Here is a 19,829-nt window from a genome sequence, read left to right as displayed (position 1 = left end):
CCCAGGAAGAATTGGCACAAATGCCTTCCAGAGGGGAGGGGGTGATATTTGACTAAGACATAATAGATTTTGATACAAACAATGATGCAATAAGAAATGGTATGTTTGGTCACCACTTTATCATTTTTAGTCCTGTGAAGCACACAAAGAGCTAATCCTTTACTTTGACCTTTTGAGTAAGATTGGTGTTCCAACCCTACTACGATCCAGTCTCTGCAGCCACTCATTCTTTTTAATGGGACGAGGAGTGGGGAAAGAATAGAAGGACAATGGACTGGTCCATGTAAAAGGCAGATACCCCCCCTATGAAACATGGGAGAACTAAGAGGGCCTGAAGTTTGCCAACTGTGTGCCCTGATGCTTTGACCAAAAACAGTACAATTTTCAGAGTGAAAAGCTTAACCGTTCAACTGTGCATTGGCTCCACTGGGGGTGCCATGAGCAAAGATTCAAAAGAATTTAGACAAGAAACAAAGATGACTGGCAAGAAGGACACAAGAAAATAGGAACTGCAGCTAAACAGTCTTTAACTGTCATTACTGCAAGTCACTGCTGTGCAAGAACCAGAACGATTCACAGAATATCAGAAAGGATTTGTTGAAAAGGATTCAGGACACCCAACTTGCCCTAGTGGCTAAATTTGTTTCAGTGACCCACCTAAATGGATTTCATATTGAGTTTCCTGGCAGCCAAGATGTTGTCTTCAACTTCAACCAGAAGGCCAAAGAAATCCAGCTGGCACCATGCAATCTCAAAGTGTCCTGTCCCAACTTTGGGAATTGCAGTGCGTTCCTGTAGAGAAGCTGTCCTGATGCAGACCAAAGGCTTCGTGCCATCATTTCACTGAGATAGGCACCACAGTCTAGTGAGGAGACATCTGTTTCCACGATATTGTGAGTAAGCGTTGGGCTGAAAGGTAGCCCAGGGAAAGATTGGAGGGTCAGTTCATCAGCGCAGATCCAGATAACCTGTCGGGTAGATATGCACATGAGCAGATAGTCTCCCTTGATGTTGAATATACAATTTTCCGGGTCACAACTAGAGGGCCTGCCCTTGGAGAGTGGCATCAACAAGATACACAAGGCCATGAGATCAAGCAGACATAAGATGTCAAGATATGAGATCCATAGCTGAGTCATAAACATCTAAATCATCTCTCAAATATCTGTGATCCTCTGAGGAGGAGCAAAGCTTTTCGTGCAGGTTGTGTCCAGCACTGCATATATGACGGTTACCTTCTCAGAGGTGTTCTTCAACCAGTGCCAGGTACTCCGCCTTCACCAATCAGTCTTTCAAGAATGGAAATACATGGACTGCAAGCCAACACAGTGAAGTTGCCACAATTACAAGCACTTTTTTGAAGACAAGTGGCATGGTCATCACTCTGAATCGTAGGAGTAGGAATGAGTACTGGTGAGATCCCACCATGAGCTCAAGTAATGTCTCTGAGTGGGAGTATTGGCAGATGGGAGTAAACACCCGGGAAGTCCAGGAATGTTAACCAATTCTCCGCACTGAAAGCCAAAGAATGTTGTTCAGGGACTATATTTTCAACTTGTCCTGCTGAATGAACATGTTCAAGAAGCAAAGGTTCTTCTTGGGAACCAGGAAGTACAGGGAGTAAAGTCATATGCCACTTTTTACCAGAGGCTCCACCATATTGCTCCCTTTGTTCAATAGAATGAGGCATGTGCGAGGGAGTACATCCTGGTCAAGGGGGACCGGTCCAGAAGAGGGCACTGAAATAGTAGGGTGCAGCCCTTTTGTAGTAGATGAATGACCCAGCAGTCTGCCCATATTGTCTTCCAGTTGTTGCCCCATCAGAAGATGGTCTATTAAAGAGGGAATCAGAGAGGTTTTGAGGCAGCAGAGGTGGCAAAGAAGGGGACTGGGTAAGTTGCTTGTGATGTTGCCTTCTTGATCCACTCCTGTTCCAAAATGAGTGGCCCTTATGTTGGGGTATCTGGGTTAGCTGAGAAAGTTGTTTCTGCCGGAACCATAGTGCCTGGGAATAGCCTAAGAATTTCCTGTACAGTTGATGAAGGTGTCTTGTTGGGAGGCTAGGTCTAGTGAGTGATCTGTTGCAGGGATCCAACCATTGTTGATAAGATCAGAAAATAGATAATTCGTGAGGTCTGGAAGGATGATTGTACTTTTTGCCATTTCCCCATGCAAGGACACTGTGGACCAGAAGACAAGAGGCACTCACCTCTCAGAATATGAGTCTGCCAAAGGAAAACACTTGAGGGTCAATAGTTGTAGGCTTTTTAACTATATCTTCAGGTGCTGTGGGAAAGGCATATGGGTGCCGTTTGGACACTGGACTTTCTTCTGAAGGGTGTTATGACAGAAATGGTGTCACCCCGGATAGGCCCAAGTCATCTTGTTATTTGTCTGTAGACTACTATGCCCAAAAAGGGCTTCTCTCATGCAGCAAGGATGGGTTCGAAAGGAACCTGGCTGAAGGGGAATAATAGCTCCAAAACTGAAGAAGATGCCTGCAAAATTTCTGTCACAGTATTAAATTTTGCCTCTGCAGAGGGCAGAACTAATCCTAAAGCTTCAGCTGCCTTTTGTACCACTGTAGTGAATGGAGAGACTTTTTTAAAAAGGAGTTACAGAAGGGTAAGGAATCCCCCCTTCTGTTGAAGTATTCAGGCCACTTTCATTTTGTAAATCAAGATATAAGCCAGCATCAGTATTATGGCAGGGAAGGAAGTTATCACCCTCTGAGTCATCATACTTTGTTTGGCCATCTTCCTTATGAGGCATGGCAAGGCCTTTGTGTCAGACCCAAATAGTTCTTCCATCTGAGCAAATCTTTGGGCCCTTGGAAGAGTCTCATTCTAGGGAGCATATCCTGCTTTGATCTTCTCTTTTGCCACTCAAAATCAGTTTTGTCCTTAGGGAGTGGCCCATAGGTTACAGGAATCATCTTAAACAAATCCAACATCGAGCGCTAGAAGACCTCGACCTGTGCAGTGTTGGCTGATGGAGCCAGAAACTTTGGTTAAATCTTTTTGAATAAAGGGATTTTCTCTGATGATGAGGAAGAGTCTGGCATCAGAGAACTGTGTTGAGACTTGGAATGGTCCTGGTAGCAAAATGTTTCCATGAAAACGAGGTGTCCTCCTTTCTAGCCTAATATTTGTGTTTTAAAGAAAGATCTGTTGGGAGTTTTGGGGAGATCATACCCTGACAGGAAACTAGCCTGAAGATGAAGGGGAAAAGTTCTGTGTATCCATGTGGGCCTTGATCACAAACAACTTTACCTCCTGTTCACTGATGGATTTAAATTGCATCAATGAAGAGCAGTTGCAGGCTGCAGCTTTATGTTCCAAGCCCAGACACGACAAGCAGAAGTCATGATGATCCAACAAGAACATTTTCCTGAGACATCTGCAACAGGACTTAAGCTTGAAATTTTGACGAAACATTTGACCTATTCACTGTCAAAATGCTGTACAATTTTGTGGGGGAAGTGCTGACAGAACTCCAGAACATATACCTGCTCACTTTCTGACACAAAATATACATGAATGTTGTCACCACCTGGTGATGTCACAGAGCTTTTGCTGGGGAAGTGTTTCTGGACCAGTCTGGTGCTTGAATTAATAATCATAAGGAGAGGAATCTGTTGAAACATGTATCATTCAGAAATCAAAGGGTTGGAAACTTTCCCTGTTTCAATCAGCACCTACAGGGAAAACATGGTATCAAACATATTCTCCCGGAAGCTTAAGTATTTTGAAAAGAGGCTTAGGGCATTTTCAGTGCTTGTACCCATGTCCATCAGATCAGGGTAACCTTGGTGGTGCAAGTCTACATGACTGAAACACCCCGAGAATATCAGTGATCATTGTCTGAAGTCTTTAGCTACACTGTTGTCCTTTACATGATCTCCTCATAGTGAGTTTAAGAAAGGTGACTGGCATGGATTCCATCAAATAGGTTTCAGAAGTTTGGTTTGATGTTCCAAAAATTGCATTCTTGAGACTGGACTGAACAAAAACACAGTTGTTGGTAGTTTTTTTAGTTTAGGAGGGTTGCAGTCATGAGTGGGACTAATTTTAGGGAGTGAAGCGAGATGGAGGTCTGCTCTTAAGATGTATAGCCATTGATGGGGCTTAGACTTCTAGGGAAGTGTTTGGGACTGACCAGCAATCCTGGAACCTGTCAGTTTTGAGTTTGATGTGTGAAGCTAGCTTTCTCTTCTCATGCTATTTATCAGTTGATGTACAGAGCCTCACAAGATCTAGGACTGCTTTCCGGCCCATCACCACAACCATGACTTTCCAAGGGCTTCTGTACTGATATTAACAATGATATATTGACCATTGGCTCCATTTGGCATAATTGACTCCATTTTCTTTGCTGATTCCATCTTGTGCAACAGACTCCATTTTCTGTGCTCGCACGTAGCTTCAAAGTGGGGAGGGCATGTTTTTGCTCTTCACTTGTTTTTCACTCCTCACCGATCAGAGTGAACTGGAACATGTTGTGTGGGATGCGTGCTTGGTACCTTTCAGGGAATGTGCTGAATGTACAGCTCTGCCTTAGAGTCAAAATACAGGAGCCTGGTCAGCCTCTGTCTTGACCTTCACACAGACCAGTACGGTCAACTCGTTTTTTTCCAACAGAAGGGGGCGAGGTTTCTAGAACCTTTGCCTCACGTTGAGTAAAGGTATTAAAGCTGGAGATCTTCGGGCCAGGTAGAAGCTCATTCACAGAGTAGACATACTGCTGTGAAACAGACGGAACTTGGGTCCCGATCAAAATCCTTCCTGGGCTGTCGAAGGGCATCTCCAGCTTGAGTTGGCAAGGATGTTGCATGATCAATCGGTGAGGTGTTCCTTACTTTATGTACATAATTTCTAGGTTTCTTTGCTCTTTGCTACATGTATATTTGCTGCATTTTATTCTGGTTTTGCACTTGAATTACTTGATATTTGGGAGTCTGCATTAACTGATATATTTTGCCTTCCTTTCTAAAATATTGAATTAAAAAACATGTGTGTGTCACTTTAAATGCACCTGAATTTTTCTTTTTGCCTCGCCTTAATAGAGTGCCGGGTTTTGTTTTATCGCCTCGCCTTTTGGGAGTGCTGTTTAACATGCGTTGATTAAAGGTGCAGTAGTGCATTTGTCTTCTCTTGGGAGTGCAGGGTCCAGGTGTGTCCTATTGTATCAAAATTACAAGCACTACATCTTCCCCCCCTGCAACACAGCTTGTGGTAATCCTGATTCTACTAGTAAACAAACTGTATTTATCTGAGGGTCTGACCTGTTACACAGTGCCAAAAAGGCGTCTACAACACAAGCAGATAGTACCTAGTTCTACACAGGGAAATCCTAATTAAAGGACAGAATCCCATCACTCACCGAGGTGACATGCTTCATCATCTGGGATCTCCTCCCGGCTGTAACTCCTAGTACAGCCCGGGGCTACAACCCCCTCACTGTGTGGGAGGAGCTCAGGAATGTTTTCAATGTTTACTAGGATATACTAAATCCACCTGATGAGAAGCTACAATTCTGTTGCTGAGTGATGGGCACAGTGCAAAAAAGAAAAAGAGTGTAGTGAGACGTTTAGTAAAACTAACAACCAGGAGAAAAAAAACATTATTACGTATCTCCTGGTGTCAGGATTAACAGTGCTAAAGCAGTTTTGAAAAAAATACCTGCAACTATCTAGTTAGAGAGTCGGTGTACATGTTTCAGCTATCGTGACCTAAAGTGTCTCTAGCCTTCCTCAGGACCGAAAAAGTGTTAGCTACTGCGTAATAAGTGAAGAAAGTGGAAAACGCTGTAACTGAAAATATACAACAGATACAACCAATCACGCCAATCATCTCATCTCGAGGAACATGGTGTAGTGATCGAAACCTGTGTAGAAAGGAGATACACAAAATCAATTACTTGTGGTGTAACCAGGAATAATGCAAAAACAACAGTTGATGGACAGAATGCAGAACAATGTCATACATTCACCCCAGTACAGAGATCTGGGCCTAAATCCATCTTTTTTTTCTCACCATGTCATTCCAGTTTGAACCCAGCCATATGCAAATCAGTCTTGACCCTGTGCCTCATGGGAACGGTCCAGCCCGAACTGCTAGGCCAGGTCCTCCCTGGACTGGAATCAAGCATCCTAGGACCGGTTTCAGGGCTTCACCCCCCTTCAGCCAGGATAGCTTGATTCCAGTGGCATGGAGAGCACGAGACTCACGTCTGAGCATACCCGTCCCACTCGGGGTGGCAAATGCAAAAACAACAGTTGATGGACAGAATGCAGAACGGGGGTGAGTGTTTGATTTGCTCAAGCGCTCCGTCCATCATCCCCTTTGGTATCGCTTTGTTCGCCCTAAGTTGGCAGGGTATGCCCAGACGTGGGTCCCTTGCTCACTTTACCACTGGATTCAAGATAGCCTGGCTGACGAGGGTTATGAACCCGAAACTGGTCCCAGGATGCTTGTTTACGGTCCAGGGAAGACATGGCTTGGCAGTTCGGGCTGGACTGTTCCCATGAGGCACAGGGTCAGACTGATTTGCATATGGCCATGTCTGAACTGGGGTGGTGGAGTGAGCTAAAGAATGATGATGGATTAAACCCAGATCAATTGACTGGGGTGTGAGTGTTTGATTGGTTCTGATGCTCCGTCCATCACCACCCCCTTTTGTACCTCTTTGTTCGCCATAAGTTGGCAGGGTATGCTCAGACGTGAGTCCCTTGCTCACTTTGCCACTGGATTCAAGCAAGCCTGGCTGAAGACGGCTCAAATGCCAGAAACCGGTCCTAGGAAGCTTGTTTCCAGTCCAGGGAAGGCATGGCTTGGCAGTTCGGGCTGGACTGCTCCCATGAGGCACAGGGTCAGACTGATTTGCATATGGCCATGTCTGAACTGGGGTGCAGAGTGGGCTAAAGAACGGTGATGGATCAAACCCAGATCTGTTGACTGGGTGTGAGTGTCTGATTGGTTCTGATGCTCCGTCCATCACCACCCCCTTTTGTACCACTTTGTTCGCCATAAGTTGGCAGGGTATGCTCAGACATGAGTCCCTTGCTCTCTTTGCCACTGGATTCAAGCAAACCTGGCTGAAGACGGCTGAAATGCCAGAAACCGGTCCTAGGAAGCTTGTTTCCGCTCCAGGCAAGACATGGTTTGGCAGTTCGGGCTGGACTGTTCCCATGAGGCACAGGGTCAGACTGATTTGCATATGGCCATGTCTGAATTGGGGTGGCAGAGTGGGCTAAAGAACGGTGATGGATCAAACCCAGATCTGTTGACTGGGTGTGAGTGTTTGATTTGCTCAAGTGCTCCGTCCATCATCTCCTTTGGCATCGCGCTGTAACCAGGAATAAATCAGTTTAATCCCTGACCCCACACAATTTGTAATTTCAGTGGCCTCAGGAGTGGCATGTCTCTTGAGTCTCTAGGCACATCAAGGAAGGCAAATATCACAATATCCACGAAAGGAGCTTGCAGTGTAAGCCTCTGCTCCAAATGCTGGCCTTCTTCAGCCTAGATAGGAGTCGGTGGATCCTTGACATTTTAGAGTTGTTGTAGTTTCTGCTAAGGTTGCCAGCCTGGAGTGCTCTTGCACCCGCTTCTTCATTTGTGGGGTGTATTTTTGCAGCAGTAGGCAGCATACTTCCCTTAAATACATTAAAAAAACTAAAATAGTGCCAGGCTCTTGCTAATGTTAGCAAGTCCCTTTCTTGCCCTTTTTGTATCCTTTTACTCATTCAAAAGCATCTCCGTCTGGTGCATCATTGTGACAAAGACAGTGGGAGATTAAGTGATTTGCCCAGAATCACAGGATGTTGCAAATATGCTAATGCTGGGAAGATTGGAGACTTCCTCTCCTGCATGCAAGCATGCTTCTACTTGGTCACTAAATGAAAGGGTTTCAGTGCAAATTAATTGTACAGTTATTCAATACCTAGCAACACAATACATAGGATAATGTGCTGCATACCTAAACGCTTATAAGGTCCCAAAGGCGAGACCTATTGGCTATGCCAATGCTTGTTTTTTTTTGCACTGCGCCCATCACTCAGTAACATAATTGTAGCTTCTCGTTAGCTGGATTTAATATATCCTAGTAAACATTGAAAACATCCCTGAGATCCACCCTCACAGTGAGGGGGTTGTAGCCCCCGGCTGTACAAGGAGTTACAGCCGGGAGGAGATCCCAGATGATGAAGCATGTCACCTCAGTGAGTGATGGGATTCCGTCCTTTAATTAGGATTTCCCTGTGTAGAACTAGGTACTATCTGCTTGTGTTGTACACACCTTTTTAGCGCTGTGTAACTGGTCAGAGCCACAGATAAATACAGTTTGTTTACAAGTTATAGGGGATAGTATCTGTGTTGGTCTCTAAATTGTTCCCTTGGACCCTCCAATCCCATTTTGTTTCTTTGTTTCTTTAATCCTGATTCTACAACGTAAGAATACTCAAACAAGAGGTTTACACACAGGAATTCACTGCTGGGTATTCGGGGGCAGATTTATAATAACTGGCGCATCCCTGCATATCAGCAGGGATGCGCCAGTTATTGTGCGCCACAGCTCCGCCACCATGGATGCGCCGCATTTACAATGCGGCGCACCATGGGGCAAAAACGGCACAGATGCATTGCTGGAGTTGCGTCGCAAGCGCGACGCAGCTCCAGCAATGCTTTGGGGGGACCTATCTTCACAATGCTGCGTCAATCCTTACGCCTGCTTCAAGCAGGCGCAGGGTTTTGATGCAGCATGGGCTCAAAAGTGACTGAGTGAAATCTTGTAGATTTCACTCAGCCACTTTTAAGAGGCGTTCCTGCGACGGGACGCCCCCCCCCCCTGCGCAGGAACGCCTACTTCTGGCGCAAGCTTTACAACGTGACACATCTCCCTAGATGCGTCACGTTGTAAATGGGGTGCAACATGGCGCAGGGTTTACGCCGCCGCTGCGTCACAAAAGTGACGCAACGGCGGCGTAAAAGTGGCGCAAGTCCGTTATAAATCTGCCCCTTAGTTTTCACCAAACAGATAATATTTGAAGTAAATTTTATGATAAATAAACATTGAAGATTTCTGGGAACTATATCATAAATAATTGAGTACACGCGTTAATTGAACACATTTTATTGCACTGACAACAATTCAAACTTTCTTACTTCTTCTCTTGCAATATTAGGGCTCTTTGTGATGGATTCCTCTCGCTTCAGCATAGACTTTGAAATTTGCCTTTCAGCCTGAAGTCAGGATTCTGACTTCCCCAAAGGCAGACACAGATCCCATTCCCATTAATAAATCACGTATTACAGTACACTCAGATAAACATCAGGACCTGTAACTTGCACGCCATCCACAAAAGATCGTCTCATCTTTATTCTCGAAGTCCAGGGGTAAGTCCATGGGTAAAATGGGACATCACTTGACTGGGACAATCATGGGCTTATTTTCATGTTGCAGATTTATATGCTCCTTTTTGCTTCTGTTCACCATGTATTACACTTTGCATAATTATTATCATTATTTCAACAATCTCACTACAACAAATCTCCCGTTGCTATGTTGTATTTCAGTTACAATCTTGACTATGGTATACAGAAGTGATCACTGCATTGCATAGGAGGTGCATTGCTCCTGGAAATAAAGCTTTTGGTGTAGGCACTTGATGGAAAGTTGCATTTGGCACGGAATAAACTTGCTTTATCTTCTCTCAATGGAGGCTTTCAAGCAGGCGGATCCTGCTCTCCAATCTCTGACTCCATTCCTCTCTGAGCCTGCAAGTAAAGGGTAAACACTGCTATGAGCAATCACAATCCACACTCAACACTCCTAGTAATCACCAGCCTCAACCTTTCGAGCAATGTAGGTTGTTTTCATTTACTGCCATCGCCCTGATGAGGTGCCAGGACGTTCTACTAGTGCCTAGGATACAAACACAAAGTTATATGCTCTTATATGGCTGACAAAATAGGAAATGGAATACAACTAAGATATGTGTCATGGTTAAGTAGGTAGATACATCAGGTGGTAACTGTTCAAATCTCTGATTTTGAGGATCCAGGTAGCGCATGGCCAGATTAGAGGTTTGGAACAAGCATCACAAGAGATAGGAGGGGTGTATGGGATGGATAGGAAGGTGATTATGCGCAATGACCATCATTCCTAGAGCTTCTCTTGCCATGCCCACCTGCTGGTGCACAGGTTTGTGGTTGAGGTGAGGGCAGTGGAAGGGAGGATAGAAGGTGCTCTGCCCCAAAATGAAGAGCTGGATGGTACCCAGGATGATCCAAGTCATTTCGATCACTGACCCACCTACCTGATCTCTTGCTTCTTGCTGTGATGCTAAGGGTGGTGGGAGGGGCAGTGAAAGGAGCTGCTGAGTCCTTCTCACACTCCATGCAATTTTTATCCCATCCTAGCAAGAAAGCCACGCACCTTACCACTGAGAACTTGCATGGGCAAAGGCTAAACTGCAGCCACGCTGATCTGCACTACCTTATCCCTGCTGATGAAAGACAACGGATATGTGTAATCCAGTAATACATTGGGAGTGAGTCCCATAAAGACTCAGAGCCTGATGTAGAGTTCGGTGGATGGGTTGCTGCATCACAAACGTGACGGATATACTGTCCGCCGTATTACAAGTGCTATTGCAGATAATGCACTTGAAATAGGGTGGACAGGATATCCGTCCTGCTTTTCACAGAGTAACCCGTCCACCAAACTCTAAATCCCTGCAACATGACGCCAGGGTGCCTGTGCTGGCGCATAGCAGCCAATTGTGCACCAGTGCAGTGAAAAGCACACAGATGCATTAAAATGTTGTTAATGTGACGCATCCATGTGCTTTTAAAATGACGCCGCTCAGCATTGCAAAATTGCTTGCGGTGCCACACTTCATAATTTTTTTGTAAAAGTTTCAATTTCCCGTTGACAACAACCAGAATGTAGGCAAAAGAGTAATGTTAGCAAATAGTTAGCGCGAGAAGGCATGGCCCACTGGAGAAGCCTATGCAAAGAGCAAGTGGAGAGTCTCAGCTTGGCTTGTAGAAGAGTGAGTGGCTCTCTGATTTAACGCCAGACCAATACTAAGTGACACTAATGGCCTTTTTCTGACAGCTGTTGTAACTCTAAAATGGGGTGCAAACAGAGTTGGCACATAATTATTAACAATGGGGTCAAAACACCATGCAAATAGGAATGTCATGCGGTAACACGAGCCACAAACACTGTTACCACACCTTATTCCCAATTGGATAGTGGAAAACTCGGAACTGGGCACAAAAATCCACATGATACAGAGTGGCGAAGATATTTCCCTATCACCTTTTTTCCCCCAGATTTAACTGAGTGAGTTTCAATCACAGGCTAAAGAGCATGCGGGGCACTGCCCTGAAAGCTGCAAGTGGGATGCAGACACTGAAGGGTGCTGAATGAATTTGACGTAGGGGCATTAAATAATGCTAACGCATAAAAAGATGCAGTACTCTACAGGGAACCAGTGTCACTAAAGATTTTTGGGGGCCCCAGGCTAGTAATATTTTAGGGGCCTCTGCTAGGGACAACTTTGAATATTATTATCCGTTATTTTGCTAATTTGAGTCCTGTGATGGCAAACGACATTGAATATTACACGAAGGGTTGAGATTCAGCGTTACTCGAAAGAATGTTCACTCTTTTAGGGGCCCTTTGGAAGATGGAGGCCCTGGGCCATTGCCCACTTTGCCGGTGCTGTAAACCGTCTCTGTAGGTCACTAAAAGTGAGGGGCATGTATAGTAGGTGCTAATGTTAACTATGTATTTGTATTTCATTATTGGTATGTATTTGTTATTGCTCGGTAGAGAGTAAACATAAGCTATCCAGTGTCAGGTGAGTATGTACAAGGGCTTTTATTACATAGGTCCTCATTCATTTAGACCTGAAGGCTAATTCTTGAGCCTGCCTGTTGTATACAGATCAGGTTCCCTTCTTCACTATCATCCTTTCTCGTGGCCTAGATAACTCAGAATCAGGTGCTGAGCACCACCATTCAAATCTGACTTCGGGGCGGGGAGAGGGTTTGATGGAATGCGAGTAGAGATGAAGGTGAGTTTCTGATTTCCATTATCCACATCTATGCTCCTAACCCTATAGCTTGAAATGGTGACAGGCGTTTCTGCGAGTCAAAGAGTTGCACAGCTGCATTCACATTTGTGTTTTTAAATAATCCACATTTTCAGCTTGTAAATCAATATTCATCCATTTTATTTCAAAAGTAGTCCAATCCTTATTCGCCACGTCAAAGATACATAGTTACACCGTTTTTTGCGTTTTAACTGCTCCAGAATTGCCCATCCAGGCCTATTCATAGGCATGTACTGTAACTGAGTTCCTCGATCACATATATTCCACCCAATGCATTTCGGTCCGCCTGGACCTTCGTCAGGGGTATCTGTGATGTTTAAAAATACGCGTCAATTACATACTCTGAGAATGTGTGGTTAATACATAATCAATAAATTACTATCCTATTTTCCGATGGCGAAACCGCTCTCTTCATCGTAAGAGAGCGGTTTCGCCATCGGAAAATAGGATAGTAAAGAGGGGTTAGAATATTACCACTCATGCGAACTTTAAACAAAGGGTGTTACTAGTTTTTGTCAGTGAAGGTTGGGAGACTTAGGCTTATTTAATGAGGGCAGGGGTTTGTTTAAACCAAAAGGCACGTTATCGGTGGGAGCTATGACTGTTGGGCTTAGAAGGTAGACATAAAGGCACTGATTCAATGGGCATGTTTAGTTGTAATTCGATAAGACATGTTACTTATTTATTGATTATGTATTAACCACACATTCTCAGAGTATGTAATTGACGCGTATTTTTAAACATCACAGATACCCCTGACGAAGGTCCAGGCGGACCGAAATGCATTGGGTGGAATATATGTGATCGAGGAACTCAGTTACAGTACATGCCTATGAATAGGCCTGGATGGGCAATTCTGGAGCAGTTAAAACGCAAAAAACGGTGTAACTATGTATCTTTGACGTGGCGAATAAGGATTGGACTACTTTTGAAATAAAATGGATGAATATTGATTTACAAGCTGAAAATGTGGATTATTTAAAAACACAAATGTGAATGCAGCTGTGCAACTCTTTGACTCGCAGAAACGCCTGTCACCATTTCATGTTAACTTTCCCATGCGCTTACGGGACGGAGCGCATTCAGAGTGTATGCACGCTAAAACTGTTAAATTTGGACAAATAATGACTGTATACAAAGGAAAGGTGTGCTTCAGGATTACAAACATTGCCTAACCCTATAGCTGCCAGCCAGAATGTGAGACCTCAGCAGAGGGAAGTTACTGCCTCCCTCCCTCCCCCAAAGTTTAAGTAAAGGGCGCAGTGATAAATGGATATTAAAAAGGTGGGCGATGACATTACTTACACTACGTTTAAAACGTAATAACTATGGATAACCTAGGAATCAGGAGAGGGTGCTTGCAATATACATAGTGGTTGAGAGCAGGGGACCATTTATTATCACTGTGAAGTTAGTCAGTGGATGAAGAGGGCTGACCCATTGCCCATACTTAGGCTGTCCGGTTTTAGGTTTAAACCTATAATAACTGATAAATCCCCACTGGAAGGGAAATAACCCCACCAGTGCAAACATATAAACACTGAGAAACAGAACATGCATAACCACAAACTAAATGCCATTCAAAGAAAGAAAAAAGAGAGTGAAATGGTCATTTTTATTTCTTCCTGAAGGGACCAATACAATGTAACTTTGTTATATAAGGTAGCAGTAAGAAAGACTGGGCTAACATTATTCTGCTTGAGTTTTGTTGTTTAGGGATGTCACTAAAATATTGTTTCTTCTTCCTTTTTTCAGTCTGTGGTTAAAAGCATGTTTAAGGTGTTTTTTATTTATTTTATAAACTGTATAGAATCAGGAAATATCAAAATCATATTTGATTTTTCAGCTACGTTTGAGTCTTACACTTATAGGAAAAATGTTGGTTTCATAAGAATCTTTGCCAATATGTGCCATCACATTTACTCACAGAGAATGGGTAAAAACCCTTGATACATCAGCCCCCTTTTCGAATGAGTCAGTATTGATAGTAGGTGAATTGCCAAACACCCCAGGCGTTAAACATTTAATGCAAGGTATAGTGACAGGTATATATGAAAATAATGCAGTCACAAAGCATCTTGGATACTGATGAAAACATGACACCAGACTTTTGGAAAATATGGAGCGCAGTGTCACTTGGAATGCTGCTTCAAAACGTTCTTACCAAGTTCAACAAAGATTGGAGTGATTTTGTTTGTATTTTGATTCAGCTACGTATATGAAAAAGTTGTGTGATGACCTGTCAAAATCGATACCTGAGCTGAAGTGCTTCTCTGTAAGAGATAGTTGCCACTTGTTAGATAGTATGCTGAAAGCAGCTTTACAATCTTCAGAGTTAATGAAGAATGCTATTCACTTTTTAGTCTATTCTGGAGCACTCTTTTGTTATGCACGGAAACTAAAACGCAAATATTTCTCATTTTGTGCTTTGTGTGGCATACAGTAAGAGTCATCCCAACTGTGGGGCATATTTACAAGGGCTTTATCTCCGCTTTTTTGGCTTACAAAGCCAAAAAAAGCGGAGATAAAACCTGTAGCCTATTTACAAGAGGGTGCTAACATGCATAATCGCATGTTAGCACCCCTTTTCCCAACGCCTCCCTTTGCATCTCCAATGAGGTGCAAAGTGGGCGTTACTGGGCGTACCCCGGATGGACTACCTTGCAAATATCGTTGATGTTTACATTGCAATATTTACAAGGCAGCCCACATGATTTTAGCAGATGTTAGATTTTAGCGAAAATGGCAGTTTTCAGCAAAATCTAACATCTGCTAAAATCCTGACTTAGCCATCCCTAATATAGGGGGTGGATTATGCTGAGACGACCCTGTGGGTCGTATCAGCAAGGTTACCGCCGTTTTGCAGGGAACATCGCTGGAAAACCAGCGATGTTCCCTGCAAAAGGGCGATAACCTCGCTATCTCTGGAATTTTTATCGCCCTGGAGAAACGCGTTGTTAATAACGCGCTACCAGGGCGATAAATTCCAGAGATAGCCTGCGATAATATCATTATCGCTAAGCACGACCAGCGATAATTATCGCTGGCCGTTGATAATATGCCCCTGTGTCACTTAGCTGATGGTTCTCAGTCCTAGAGACCATAAATGCTATATTATCCATGTGGCAACCGTTTACAGAAGTTTTGCTGAGTGATGATGCCAAAGGCAAGAAGTGTGAAGATCTTTGGTCACATATTGATAGTGATTTGAATAAAAAGTACACTCTACTGCATTCTTAGATTTTTACAGGAAAGCGTAACTGCTGTAGTGTACATAATAAAAAAACTAGAGTCTGAATACACACTTTTCTACCAAGTGTTTGCCATAATTGGTGTAGGGGTGAACCATCTCCTTGAGAGTAGACTGGGCGACACTTTTAGTGACTTGGGCACTGCAACATAAAATAATGCTTGCCACTTGGTAAGCAAAGAAATGTTGAGTAGCAATTCAGGAACTTTTATTTTACAATGTATGAGAAATAACCCTTCACCAACCATGGCATTTGAAGTCAATGAAGCCTCACTCTGGTACTCTGCACAAGTTATAGATCCCTTCCTTAAAGGGAAATTTTCTCTGGAGTTTCAAAAGTGCTGCCTCATTTTTGACAGCTACAAAATAACTCTGAGGGCACATGCGCCCAGTTTAACACATGTGTTGCAGAACTTGTCACAGAGAATCAAAATCTTCAGGTGCACCAGTATTGGCATGGAAAGCTATGTCAGTGGCCAGAGTTAGCAAATTGTATACTGGCTATTTTGGCGTTGCCTGTCTCAAGTGCTAAGGGTGAGAGGGCCTTTTCACAGATAAAACTTTACATGGGAAGGAAAGAGTGAGTGTGCATGACCAAAGACTCACTGAAGAAGTATTGTATAGTGTACTACAATAAGTTACATTTGTAAAAATGTATTTGCTCCTCATTTACACTGTACGTACACTGTCTATATACCATGCAATATGAGTGCAGAAAGCAAGCCATAATAAAAGTAAAAAGTTCCATAAACACCGGAAAAACACTGTTTCTATTGTTTTTAATGGCGCGAAAATGTGTAACCGCTGAACCACTGTTTTCTTAAGGTATTGAAATCACTTGAAAACACTGAAAAAACCCCACCAGAATTTACCAAAAATAGAAACTGAAAACAGAAGAGCCTACCCATGCTGTCTGCTGTATGCTGCACAGGGCAGAACAAAAATGTGAATGACACAACATCAGACCAAATGATGAAGAGGGTTGTCTGAAAGCCCCTATTAGTAAGCTTATTACACATAATATTAATAAAATCAAAAGGTCTGGGCTAACCCCAGACCTAAAAAATGGTTTTATAAATACAAAGCACACAGATGAACTCACTTGTTAAGGGCACTTTTGTGTTTCCTGGAGTCTTCTCCTTGCAGTACCACTGAATGCTTTTCAATCCTTTTCTCCCAAAAAGATTTCAGCCCAGGCGAGTCATGAAACATGGCGTCTCGCCGTGAGCACCCATTGTTTTTTCCGTTGTTTTTACTCATTTTCTAAAAGGAATATAAAAGTAGTTTTTATATAATATGCTATTTGTGTTGTGTTTGAAAACAATTGTATTACTTGGAGCTGTTTAAAATTAAGCATTTGGCCAAATTGGTGGGCTAAGAGCTCTATTTGTTTTTTAAACAATCTAGAAGGCAATTCATACCACATAGAATACTGTATATCACACTGAAATGTTCAAATTATGAAATGAGGGATGTGAGTGGATTTGAACTGCGCTTCACAGAATTGTTTTCAGGCAAGTTTCTTCATGTCTGGGCACCAAATTGCTGTTTCTGAAAGGATCTATGCATTTTTTGGTGAGTGAGCCTTGTCTTATCTCACCATGTTCACTGACACACCCTGCCAACATTAATGTTTTCCTCACCAACTGCTCTTAATGTGAAGGCTTGTACGAAAAGTGCTACATGGCCAATGTATGCATACATTACTAAACTGCATCACCTCTCTATCCATCCAAATTTTATTTAGAGAAGTCTTCTAAACCCACCCAATTTCGTAGTCCTCTGTGGGTCAGCCAAGCAGACTGTGTCCAGCGCCACTGCCCCTGTCCCTCCCACCCCCGCAGATACACCATCACCAAGCTGTACACACTTGACCCTGGACCCTGCAACAAACACTACCACTGCACTGACCCACGCTCCAAGGTAGGACCTTTCACCTGCACCCACTGCCACTTCACCTGCCACAAAACGCACACCAGCCCACTGACCAGCGCCACTCCGAACACACCACAGACACCACCTGAACAAAATCACTAACTCGCAACACACATTCATTATGCAAACACACCACTGAGATTTGTGAACTCATCTCCACCCTCACACCTGATGTCGTCTTCCTCATTAAGACCTGGTTCAACCCCACTTATGCCCCCAACATTCCTACTGCACCACCCAAAGGATAATAGATCACCCACCACAACTGCATCAACAAGCCTGGCAGAGGGATCGCCATCATACACAATAAATACTCTTTTGAGTAGGCACATGTGACAAAAGACACACAGATGATGGACAGAATGCAGAGCAAACCAAACTTTCATCCCCAGTGAGGAGAACTGGGTTAAATCCATTGTCCTTTTGCTCACCAAGTCACCCTAGTTTAGACCAAGCCATATGCAAATCAGTCATGACCCTGTTCCTCATGGGAACAATCCAGCCCAAACTGCCAAGCTAAGCCATCCCTGGACTGGAAACAATCATTCTGGGACTGGTTTGGGGGCATTGACCCACACCAGCCAGGCTAGCTTGAATCCAGTGGCAAAGTGAGAACGGGACAAACATCTGGGCATACCTGGTGCACTCAGGCGAGAAAGCAGAAGACACACAGATGATGGATGGAATTCAGAGCAAATCAAACATTCACCCCCAGTCAAGAGATCTGTGTTAAATGAATTGTTCATTTACTCACCATGCCACCCCAGTTTAGACCCAGCCATATGCAAATCAGTCTTGACCCTGTTCCTCATGGGAACAGTCCAGCCCGAGCTGCCAAGCCAGGTCCTCTCTGGACATGAAACAAGCATCCTGGGACTGGTTTCAGGGCATCACCCCTCATCAGCCAGGCGAGCTTGAATCCAGTGGCACAGTGAGCTCGGGACCCACGTCTGGGCATACCCGGGCATTTAGGGCAAGAAAGCAAAAGACACAGAGATGATGGATGGAATGCAGAGCAAATCAAACATTCACCCCCAGTCAAGAGATCTGGGTTTAATTCCATTGTTCTTTTGCTCACCAAGCCACCCCAGTTTAGACCCAGCCATATGCAAATCAGTTTTGACCCTGTTCCTCATGGGAACAGTCCAGCCCAAACTGCCAAGCCAGGTCCTCCCTGGACCAGAACCAAGCATCCTGACGACATTACCCCACCCGTGGGACACTTCAACATCCGACTCCAAACAGACAGCAAAAACAGCATCAGGGGCAACTTTGCCTACCAACCTCCAGGACCACATCCAGCCTTCTGCAACTTCATCGCCGACTACTTCACTCCCCTCACCAAAAACTCCAACAACTGCATTTTCCTCGGCAACCTCAACTTACATTTCTATGACCACAATGACATCAACATCACCAAATTCCTCGACAGCATGAACAACATCGGACTCACCCAAGTCATCCACATCCCCACACACACTGCAGGCCACACACTAGATCCAATCTTCACCTCTAGCACCCGCATTAGGGCTAGACACACCAAGGAACTCACCTGGACTGACCACTCCATCGCCCACTTCAACGTCACCAGCTCACGAACCTCAAACCCATTCTGCCCAATGCCCCCCACTGTAGCTGGAGCAAAGTCTCACAGGGCACATAGATAAACTCTCTCAACACCACCAACCCCATTTCCTCCAACAATCTAGACCAGAATGTCAGAAACTTCAACAATTGGATCACAAAGTGTGCTGACAGCATCGCTCTCATAGGCAACAACACCAACAGAAGGTCAACCAAGCAGGAAAGATGGTAGACTGAAGATCTCAGAACTGCTAAACGACACTGTAAAGAACTGTAAAGCTGGCGCACCAGCAGGGACACAAATGACAAGACCTCCTTCAAAACAGCCCTCAACCTCTAACACAGATGATTGGGAGAATCGAAGAAAAAGGCCTTAGCTTCAAGCATCGAATCAAGCTTCAAAATCAGCAAAGAAGTCTTCAATATCGTCAAAGAATTCTCCAACCCCTCAGCTGCAGCAAAGAAAATTACCCCCTCTCTGGACCTCTGCAGCAACCTTGCAAACCTTTTCCATGGCAAGATCGCAAACATCTACAGAAACTTCAAGCCAAAGGCCACCAACTTCTTCAAACAACACAACAATCCCACTACCACCACAGACATTCAACTAACCGAATGGAGCTAGCTCGTCCCATAGGACAGCACCTCCTTCTTGAACTGTCTCCACTCAGGAGCCCTAACCAACCCAAACCCTCACATCAACTTCAACCTTGGCGAAGACAGAATCAGCCCCATACTCATCACCTTTTTATTTTTATTTTTTATTTCAACATGTTTTATTACAATTTTTTTAACAAACAGGAACATGTTAGTAGTTCAGTAGTCGGGTTTGCGTCGCAACGTCATCTTGCTATTTGTCTATGTAATACTGTGCATTCCCTACCAGTCTTAATGATCCCGAAGGAAAGGAAAGGAAGAGCGGAAAGGAGCTTG

At 44.0% G+C, this 19,829-nt stretch overlaps 1 pseudogene across 1 annotated transcript in view; it reads right to left on the bottom strand.

Moving 5' to 3' along the window:
• Positions 1-9,424: 9,424 nt before the first annotated feature.
• The window catches only part of LOC146865919 (protein FAM240A-like), a 47,789-nt pseudogene continuing 37,384 nt past the window's right edge, over positions 9,425-19,829 (bottom strand). The window contains exons 2-3 of the transcript XR_014970354.1: positions 16,480-16,640; positions 9,425-9,776 (exon numbers count right to left, since the gene is read on the bottom strand). The product of XR_014970354.1 is annotated as a protein FAM240A-like (transcript). The remainder of the gene's footprint in view (positions 9,777-16,479; positions 16,641-19,829) is intronic.

Source organism: Triturus cristatus, chromosome 2_1 (genome assembly GCF_964204655.1).
Source record: "Triturus cristatus chromosome 2_1, aTriCri1.1, whole genome shotgun sequence".
NCBI lineage: Eukaryota > Metazoa > Chordata > Amphibia > Caudata > Salamandridae > Triturus > Triturus cristatus.
The sequence above is the reverse complement of the archived record's forward strand: the minus strand, read 5'-3'. Positions and strand labels throughout refer to the sequence as shown.